This window comes from Bombus affinis, chromosome 8 (genome assembly GCF_024516045.1).
Source record: "Bombus affinis isolate iyBomAffi1 chromosome 8, iyBomAffi1.2, whole genome shotgun sequence".
In the NCBI taxonomy this organism is placed as follows: domain Eukaryota; kingdom Metazoa; phylum Arthropoda; class Insecta; order Hymenoptera; family Apidae; genus Bombus; species Bombus affinis.
The window spans coordinates 2076014-2086611 of NC_066351.1; the positions used below are offsets into that span (position 1 = coordinate 2076014).

The window sequence follows — 10598 nt, forward strand, 5'->3', positions numbered from 1 at the left end:
ACTTCAAGGTGATTTGAAGTAATTGCGTGATCTCGATTTTATCGTGGAATGCACGTGCGAAAATACCGAGCAACAGGGACTATTTTCACCTGTCATTAGATCGGCATACAATTGAAAATGTCATCGCATGCACGCCCGGAGCTGATTCGAATGAGCGATTTCATGAGTGAACACCTCCCTTAAAGCTCAGGATTATTGAAAACAACGGTTACGTTATCGTGGGAACGACTATCAGTCGACGTCGAATGGACAGCTATTCATCGTTCATGGAGAACCGTAATCGCCATCGATGATGGTTATTAATATGCCGGCTGGATAACTCCGACTCCATGATCGACGATATCGGCACGGTATGCATTATGATTTAGAAATCGCTCGTTTCACCGCCATGGAATACAGGTACCATTAAAAGAACAGTTCGATAGCGTAAAGTAATAAAAGAATTTCGATAGTCGAGGCACACACCAATAGGGAAACAATGTAACGACTAAATAACTACGGTGTCATGCGAAAAAGGAAATATTGATGCTTGAAATGTTTTTCATAGATAAATAGGAAAAAAGGAGAGAGATGGAACGAGAGCTATCCACAAAATATTTTTCACTTTATGAAATTTTACTTTAGACTATGTAATAAATTAGGTTGTCCGAAAAGTGTCTTTCTTTTACAGACACGTCTTTTACAACGACGCATCTTTATACAAACATGAAACCTAATCTGTCGAACGTTGTGATCTTTAATTTGATAGAACAAAATGGATCATACGTAATTCGATAAAATAATATAAAACGACCTAATATTTTTAAAAATGAGTAAGTTCTGTTTTTAAATCACAGACAAATTATCTCTATTTTTGATTTATACTGGGTTGTTGGTAACTGGTGGTACAAGCTGAAAGGGAGTGATTCTACGCAAAAAAAGAAGTCGAAAATATAGAATACAAATTTTTCGTTTGAGGCTTTGTTTTCGAGAAAATCGACTTTGAATTTTCGCTCGGTACGCGTGCAATTTATCACGTCACGTTATAAGAGATCTCACTGTAGATCGTTGTCTCGATGGATATTATCGCAGTTTAAGTTTGTTTTTGCCGTAACGGAAAATTAGGAATACGTAATGAAATAATATGAAGTAATCATAAAGTTTATTATTACAAAAATTGCTGAAAATGTTGCCCATTCTGCCAAACACATACTTCTGCTCTTCTAATTAAATTTCTATGAACACTTTCTAAGTCGATTTTCTCGAAAAAAAAGCTTCAAACGAAAAATTTTTATTCTATATTTTCGACTTCTTTTTTCGCATAGAATCACCCCCTTTCCGCTTGTGCCACCAGTTACCAACCACCCTGTATATTGAGTTCCTGTTTCTTACATCTTTTCAAAAAATAATTTGTAGCAAAAGCGAACTATTTACTAGCTACATAAAATTGTACTGTTTATTATGTACTATATATTATATATATAAAAATTTTCAACGCGCAAAACTATCAAGAGTTATGCTGGTAGTCGAAACACAATTTTATAAAATTGTTCATCCTACGAGCAGTTGATGACACATCAGTTTATTACATTTATTCGAAAGAAACTTTCCTACGACCTAATATTACAATAAATAACGAAAGAAAGAAAAAAGGTTGAGTGAAAACTATGCAAAATTTGTTTACCTTGCTAAATATTATTTTTCACTTAATTACGATCAAAATTTAGTTTCTATTTGACTAAAAAACAGTTTTTTTTATTGCAGATAATAATTAGTTTGCCTGCTGATTGTAAGAAATAACCGGAAATGATGCTTAAGCCGGGGGGCAGGAGAATTTATATTTTACAAGAGGATTTTGTTAATAAGTAGTAATAAAATAAGTAATAGTTTCCATTCGAATAAGAATAGTTGTAATAATTCATGGCAACATAACAGCAATTTGTTGCTGGTAACACTGTTATCCTCTGATCAAACAATTAGATAGAAATCAGATAAGGGTCAATGGGATCGATATCGTAACGATTGAAGATCTATTGCGATAACGCTGCGATTTAATGTAATAATTAATAATAAAGATAACCAAACGATTTTCTTACTTGCGGTATCGTGATTAGAACAATGTAAGTAGAACATCGAACATGTAACGCGGTGAATTATGCGCGCTCCGGGTGTGGATAGCAGAATCGTTCGTTTATCTCGTATCTTTGTTATCTCGCTACAGGAACGAATATCGCAACTGGCGACGAAAGATCAATGGTCTGAATGCACGACCGCGGGCCAATCGATTTCAATAATAGCGTCTATTTTTAACGCTCTGCGTATCAGCGTGCATGATCGTACACCGTTCGAACACGATCTTTGCTAATAATTTTCTTTAGTATAATTTCAGATAGAAAATTAAAATAACTCGAGAAATTTTTATTTCGAGAACTCGAGACCTCGAACATTCGAATGTTGAAACATTCAATTCTATTTAACACTAAGTTTACGGGTCTTTCTTTTATACCTATTAGTACGAGCACCCGTTAAATTGACGGGCAAACGAAAATACGCAATTTCTTTAAAAAATCGATTTATTCAAATTAAGTCGGAATTGAAGAATATTAGGCTTCGCGTTTAAATAAATTATTAATAAGTAAAATAGGTATAGGGCAATCGTATTTGTTGAGCACATTTTTTACAAATATGCTGAATTTTGTTTGTGCATTTTCCGCATACGATCTTTTTGCGATATATACAACAATTATTGCTTCTATTGGCAACTTTTTCGCATTTGTGACGTTGAAGGTGACAGAAATGAAGCGTCTGGTCTTTGGCAAATGTTCTTCTTGTTTTCTCCAGCTAATTCCTTAGCTAAACAAAATATAAACTCCTTTCTGGATATTTTCGTACAGATACGTACAAATTTCAAAAATTAGGAAGCTTAGGAAAAAGTAATTGTATGTGTAAATTCTTTGGATGAAATGATCAACTTACGATGCAAAATGATTGAAATTAATGCTATGGTTTTTGGGGTATTTCATTTCGAAGTTTGAAACCCGTCAAATTGACGGGTCCCGTAAACCTAGCGTTAATTAAAAAATTTGAAAACCTGAAGATTCGAATACTTGAAAATCCCTGAAATCCGCAATAATTTCAAAAATTTGCCAATTGAATTATTCGGGAATTCGTCGTGAAATTTCTCCACAAGTTTTGAATTATTGTAATTGGTGAACGGTGTTTTCCAATCAGAACAGAAAAATTAGCTCTACTCTTAATTCTTTACCAACTCACACAAGTGAATGCAACTTTCCCACGATTAGAGAGCGATTTAAAACTAATATTATACATAGCAAATAAAATTCAATTAAATTCGTATTTTATTTTCTCCGATCTAAATACGAAGAAAAAAAAATCACAAACGCATGAGATCATGAAAGAGAAGATGGTTGGTAGCGATCTGACACCGGAAGAACCGGCTCCCTCTCAAGAGCTGCGCCAGGAATGAAGTCATTAATCGTATTCCCCGGCAATATATTATTTACAAATTTCCATTTCTCATTATTCTTAACGCTTGCCGCGCCGTCAACCATCTGCCCGTTCTAAACTGCGAAATGGTTCTCGCGATTGGAACCGTCTCTCCCGCGTGTATAAACGAATATCCGCTCGCCTGAGCGATGAAATTGGCAGCCTCGCGAAGATGTAATTAAGCTGCCTTTCGGTCGTTCTGCGTGCTGGCTTTTGCATGAATTTTACCATCTCGCATGCAAAGTTGCGATTGAAACAGCTCGAATCATCTACAAAGTAAAAGACCAAAGTGTTTGCAGTTAATAATGGATGATTCCTGTTAGTTTTAAGGGGAAGCGCATGATAACTGACATTTCCCATTTTTTACTGGCAAGCTGACTTAATTCTCTTGATGGTAATTTTCAAAATCACATTGGTCATAATATTAGGATATCGAGGCTGTTAAAATACCGTTCAAATTGATAATTATACCTTTGGTTTCTGCAAAACTTGGCCAATTAACCAGCTGTTTTTAAAAGCTTCCAACGACGTGGTATTACAATTTTCTAGTTTAATCATAAGATGACATTAAAATCGATAAATCAGGAAAAATGCACTTATCATATTTTTGTTACCACGTTCTTCGTATTTATCATCGCCAGTTAGGAGATTTCTGCAATTATCGAGCTTCGATCGTACGACAATATCGTGAAAACGTTAAATTTTAGACAGCAATCGCAAGAATTCTAATGGAATTCACGAGAACCAGATAAACGTAAGTTGATTACAAGGGAAAGCAATTCGTATCAAAGCTGTACCGGAAGATATGTCGAGAAACCGACGTGGTATCTAGCATTTACACATGTACCTGACTTTAAAATCGTTTGAAATAGCAACGTTTTATCGAATCTTTATCGGCGGTGACTACTCAGACTAAAACGATTGCTATTGAAGGAGAACGAACAGAAGCGAGAGCAACTGAGAACCGCGCCTTAATGGAAACGAACTAACGACCCGTGGAAACGTAAACGCAGTCACGTACTCGCGGGTAACGATAGACGAGTGACCAATCAATGGTCATTATTTATGGTTATGGATACAACCACGGGGCATGACTGCTTTTCGTACGATTCCGTGGGTCCCGGCAGTTACACCTTAACGAGTACCGCGGAAAAATGTGAGCGGTTGCTGTATGTGATCGCGGAGAATGCGTAGACCGAATAAAATTCGCGTCGATTCGTTTAATCGACAGAACTTCTGTCGCATGTTCTCTGTGTATCTCTGTTGTGAGTGGCCGTAATTGTCCCACGGTCGAACCATTCTTTCAAACGTGTTATTATTGTTGCTTACTTGTGGATTCGAAACATGTAGTATCGTTCTTAAGGAATTTCGGTATTGTTCAATCGACGGAGGAAAAAACGTATTGAGATTCCTTTTGTACGACGTAAAGTTTGATTTATTACACCGGTTGTTATTTCTAACTTTAATTTAACTTTTTAAAGTGTCGGTGAATTGTTCTTCGATATAGTTTCTTCGTGATACGTTCGGAGGGAACAAATGGTGAATAGAAACTGGGATTGAACGCGCTGCGGAATTCGATTCGTCCCGTTTCCAATTGACGGCAACTCGAAAACAACGAAGCGAACTCTGTGCAATCGTAAATCATTATTGTCGTCCCGTTAATTGACATTAGGGCTGATAGGAGGAACGCGATAAATGTCCCGTTTCGTTTCCATGGTTTTATCGCGAGAAACGAAACGACACGGGCACGCGAGAATGGATAATTGATTATTATTAATGAAATGCTTGTCCACGATCATGCTTTTTTAACCGGTATGTTTTTTCTTTTTTTGTTCTCAGGACGAAGTAAGTAACGAGCCACGACAGTTACAGGCCGTACGTTCGAGTGCTATAGGCGAGACGATTATGACGAAAACGGCACCGGACAAACGTGAGCGTTTTCCAAGCCATTACTGTTCACGCTTGTTTGTGCAAGCTTGCCCATCGGCTGGCGTCCTGCTAAAATCGCGTGGACGCATGTCACTTTTCCTCGATCCATTGTATATACAAATTACGACATACTTACTGCAAGTATAGTTCGCATATACTTAGCTCATATCATCAAACTATTTAAATGATCAATTATTCGGTATATCGTTAAAGCTCATATACATTCTCAGATTAGTTTCAAATTTTACCAATATAATCACGACAGTCGCCTTTCATTACAGCGTTAATGAAATTTCAAAAAGTATTCCGTATTTATAAAAATTTTCTCTGCTAAGTGTTCAAATACTCAAGAAAGAAAGATAACAATCAATAATTCTAGGAATGGCTGTCTCCTTCAGTGATAGATGTGACACGATCTTGAACATGTCTACCTACTATCTAGCAACTGTATTATCAATTTTACCCACCTAGCTACAAATTTGCTCGATCAAAAAATACCGTAAATTCATCTAATGAATTTTAGTAAATAGCTTATCGATCCGTAATTTAATCCTTTTTTTCACGATATCCAGTCACGGCAAAAAGCAACAGACACGAAAATGATGTCGGAGAACAGGTGGCCACCATTGGAGACGAAGAGGTCTTAATTCCACGAATGACATTTCACTCCTTAGTCGGTCGCGTTTCCCGTTCGTTTCTGCGAATAGCCTAGCGCGAAACGCGACTCATCTGCTGCAACACGAAAACTAACGAGCGTCCGACGTCTCGACGTAAATTACCATCAAATGTGGGTCGCGATATTAAATCAGACCCCCTTGGGTCTACGAATATCGCGTGGAAACCAACGATACTCCCCTTGTCCCTAATAACGAAGGCCGATTCCAGCATTAAAACTGTCAATCGTGTGCGGATCGAAGTCCCGAGACGAAGTTGCACACGTAGCTGGACTCGTAATTCTTGTGAATCAAGAATGACTGCGAGGAGAAGTGGAGAAGGCTGGTCGGTCGGCCGTGTCGACACGCTTAGCCTCGTTTGTCCCGAGTAATGGCCGTAGTCATAACTCAACTCGCGACTTCGAGTCGGAGATCGAGCGCTCGGTTGAGTCGAGGACCTGACTGCAGTCATTTCTGCTTGCTTGACGTGACGCTTACACGCGACCGACCGATCTCGTTCGGCGAATGAGCAGGATAGATCAGATTCACGGAAACGACAAGTCGATCGAGTCGTTTCCCTTCGAACGATCGCGCAACCGATCGAGAAGAAGCAATATCTGCACGGATCGTCTCAGTAGCCTTCGAAAGCGCATCTTTTGTTCATGCAAGCAGACAATCGCTAGGGAATGGTTGGCGGAACCCTGACGATCGCAAATCGTCGTGAGAATGTAAATTCGTTGCTCTCGTATTCGATGGCCAGTGTCTTCCAGTTCTTGCAACCTGAACGTTTCCATCTTTCCCTCTGCTGTTTCTTCTCTTCGACTATGTGCAGATAGAATCCGATAAACGGATATCGAGGATATCTCTACATTCCTTTAAAATACCAGTATCGAACCTTCGCAGAAGAGCGCGTTCTTTACAGCAGTTCCGTCTTCGAGAAACGCGACACGACAACTTCTATCGAACAGACAGTTACAAACAGCTATTGTCGAAATCACGCGCCTTTCTATTATATATAGACCGACTGGCCGTTGCTGAACTTTGATTCGATCCAATCCACGTTGATTAAGAAAAACGATATTTATAGGAATAGTTATCGGTACCGGTGGAGAATTCCTTTCTTTTGCAAATCTATCTATGTAACAGTTTTCCCAGGTAAAAGATAGTAGGCAACGATGGGCATTTCCCGTTTATGGAACTCGCGAGCTCCCCTGTGGCGAGCGTCTTTAATTACATGTGTTTCCTTCCACGCGGGAGACCAATGAAGCCAATATTTTAATACGAACCGAGGCACAGTGGCGAACGAGCTCGTTCCACGTACCATCTACTCGAATGTTCTCATCGTTAGCGTATGCTCAACGAGTTTACGTGGCTAATCGGTGGAAATTGGCCGAGCGCCCGACCGCTGTGTTCGTCCTTTTAACGACGCACCCTTTCCTCCATTCTATCGTTACGCTATTTCATAGCCGCGGGTTTATTCTCCTTTAGCGATGAACACGAATGATTATCGATAGTAAATTTGTTGAGATTGATTTAGGACTATGCTTGACTCGAAGACTTAAAAATTTAATGTTTGATGTAAGCGAGTGAATTTTTACACGCGTTATACTGAATTATATAGGGAAGTATGTGCGAGTGAACGTAACAGCGGTGGATAAAAATTGAAAGATGTAGTTCTTACGCACAACTGACCGTATCGATGTGATTTTTAAGAAAAATTCCGTCGACTTTTTGATTATAATTTGCATTATTTTATTCTCTTATTTGCCTATTCTTGCGTTGCCTAAAATAAACTATTTACAAATAAGTCTTGCAATGTAACTCTTAAACAAAACCAAATCAATCTCCGATTATTATTCATGTTGGAATACAATGATATTACACACATAGACACAAATAATCTTATACAAATACCTACACAGACATTTGAACAGGACACTTACACAGGTCATACTCACTACTGTATAGAGAGTGGGGTTCAAAATCTTTAAGGGACCATGGGTCACTATCTACAGCCAGTCTGAGAGTAACTGGTTAACTGTCAACAATCCATAAATTCTTTACCCGCATACCTTGTTAATTATACCATATCACTCACTTATATTTTAAATACATTTGGTTCTGTAATTCTGTTTAATAAATATCACCTAATATTATTTCAACATAAACATTGTGTCTTCCACAGATTAATTTTCTTAACATTAAGATTAAATTCTACATGACAAATTACTATCGATTCTATGGCATTGTAAAATGATCGCGATTTCGTCGTGTGCATGGCTCTGTAATTGTTATGAAAATACTATGAAATTGGCACGAGGACGTGAAAATGCTATGAAATCGCTATAAAACTGATCGCATGAGTCCTGACGGCAAAAATCGAGGACGATCGTTTCCCTTAATAGCGTCACGATTCACGAGCCTCTGGGGCTGATTCCGTAGAAAAATCCATTTGCTAGTGACAGGCCGCTAGATAGTTTCATTAATGGTGATTTAGAGAAACGACCGGTAGGACTGGTAATTAAAAACAATAATGAAACTCTGGACGCGACGATCGTTAATTAGAATTGATAATTGCAAGTGGTGATCGCGACAGGCCGCGGGACGGCACGAACGTTAGCCAGTATTGAGAAACTGTTCCTGTAGCCGGTCTTGTAGACCCGTGATAAATTTTCCGACTTCTTAATTGATTTCTGCTATAGCCAGAGTAACGCGCTACCTTCCGCTGGTATTTAAGCACTCGACTGCAATACAAGGTTGTCGTGGAACCAGTCAGATTTTCTCGACCCTCTCTACGTAGATATTTCAGAATGATTTAATTGCAATTTAACTCTAACGTATTTGCATTAAAAAAATTTGGAAAAATGAAATATTACAGTGCATTGGCCTTTCTTTGATATGTTACAGTAAATGTATTAATTCAATAAATTTATTTTCTAGATAATATATGTAGATATTTGACAGATTTCACGCGTATGTGAATGTATTCAGAAGCAAGGAAAGAGAAGTTTTAATTAATAAATGCACATATTTCGATTCTGATTTAGTATGGTTTGCCAACTAGTAGTTAACATATTTCGTAAAGTGTACCACAAATTATCTAACCAAACGATATTCAGACGTATGTACTCTGTTAAATCGAAGTCAATTTTTCCAACTATCAGATCAGTGATTTAAAATATTTAAAAATAATTTTCTCCTTTTCGAAAAAAGCCTTTCATATAAATTCAAACAAATTCGGACAAATCACCGTTGGATCATATAAAATTCCTTTATCCAAAAATAATGGTTTCTCTTCCTTCTTCAATTTGTTACAAACTTAAATAAACCAACTTTATTGCAACCACCGATCTGGCTTCCCAACTTCGTTTCATCAACAGAACAGACACCTGCGCGATTGCAAAAATACGTAACTGCCTTTTTAGATCGGTGGTGTCGTAGACGTGGTTGAGCTCGCGGTTTCTCGAGGTATGATCCAGCACCTGTCCCACTTCGGTTCTGGTATAGCTCTCGGTTGTTCCAGAGAGTATCGTTTAATGAATTCTTTGCGTCCCTCCCTCTGCGGCCGTTTCGCATCCGTCGTCGTTGGCAGACGTAATTAAAAGGAACGTGACGCGCAAGTTTAGTGGCGCTTTAAGAACGAGTCGGATCATTGCACGTACGCGGCACCGCGCGATTCATAGTGGTACGACTTACCTCGCGCAGCCCTCGTCGATCGTTGGCTTGATCGCAATCGAGAGAGACTCGACGTCAATCGTGCGAGTCGATCGTGTCCAAGACTCGTAATTATCAAGCCATGCTTTATGATCCCAGCGTTGTACACTGGTAGAATTTCAAATTGCAAGCTTTTCCTCTACAGAACCAATGGAATGACGAAAATGAGCCTTTAGATGAAAAGAGCAAGAGATAGACTTTAGATATCGTTTAAATGTGATAGAGCTTCAGATCGCAAACTTTCTCCCTATACAAACGATGGAATTATGAAAATGAGTCGATGAGACAGAGCGACGACACATAGAGTTTAAGTATTGTTTAAGTAACATTTCACGAATTTCGTTTCACGCGAGATAGTTGATTACTTTCTATTCACCTTGGGAATGGGAAAAAGTCTTGAGACGCTGTCCTCATCGGTTCACGCCGCTCTCTGCGGGGTTTTGCAAGAACGATCGATAAATTTATGAGGACTTGATCCCGGCGCGGCGTTCCTCTTACGCTCGCTTCTAAGAATCCGTTGGAAACGGTCTCCTTTCTTGGTACGATCCCTACATCGAGTATCTAACTCGTAAACTCTCAAAGACGTTCAGTAATGTTTCCAATACGGCCGACCATGCGACGGCCTCTGCAAATATCCTCGAATGACACGAAAGAAACGCGAGGGGCGTTTCTCAAGCTGGTACCTTCTTTTTCTTCCCTTGATCGACCAAGAGCATAAACCCTTGACAAAAACGTGGCACTCCCTTTGCAAGAACATTAGGATATATGTTTGAATCACGGTGAGATGGCCGAATGATCCAGCGAATCGATCGTTTT

General features: G+C 38.8%; 2 long non-coding RNA genes across 3 annotated transcripts in view; both read right to left on the minus strand.

Moving 5' to 3' along the window:
* The window catches only part of LOC126919458 (uncharacterized), a 251512-nt gene that overhangs the window by 98781 nt on the left and 142133 nt on the right, over nt 1-10598 (minus strand). The window lies entirely within an intron of this gene.
* On the minus strand, nt 8957-10311 carry LOC126919467 (uncharacterized). Its single transcript, XR_007711652.1, has 2 exons — nt 10159-10311; nt 8957-10029 (listed from the first exon to the last, which is right to left on the minus strand). It is a non-coding gene; the product is annotated as an uncharacterized LOC126919467 (long non-coding RNA).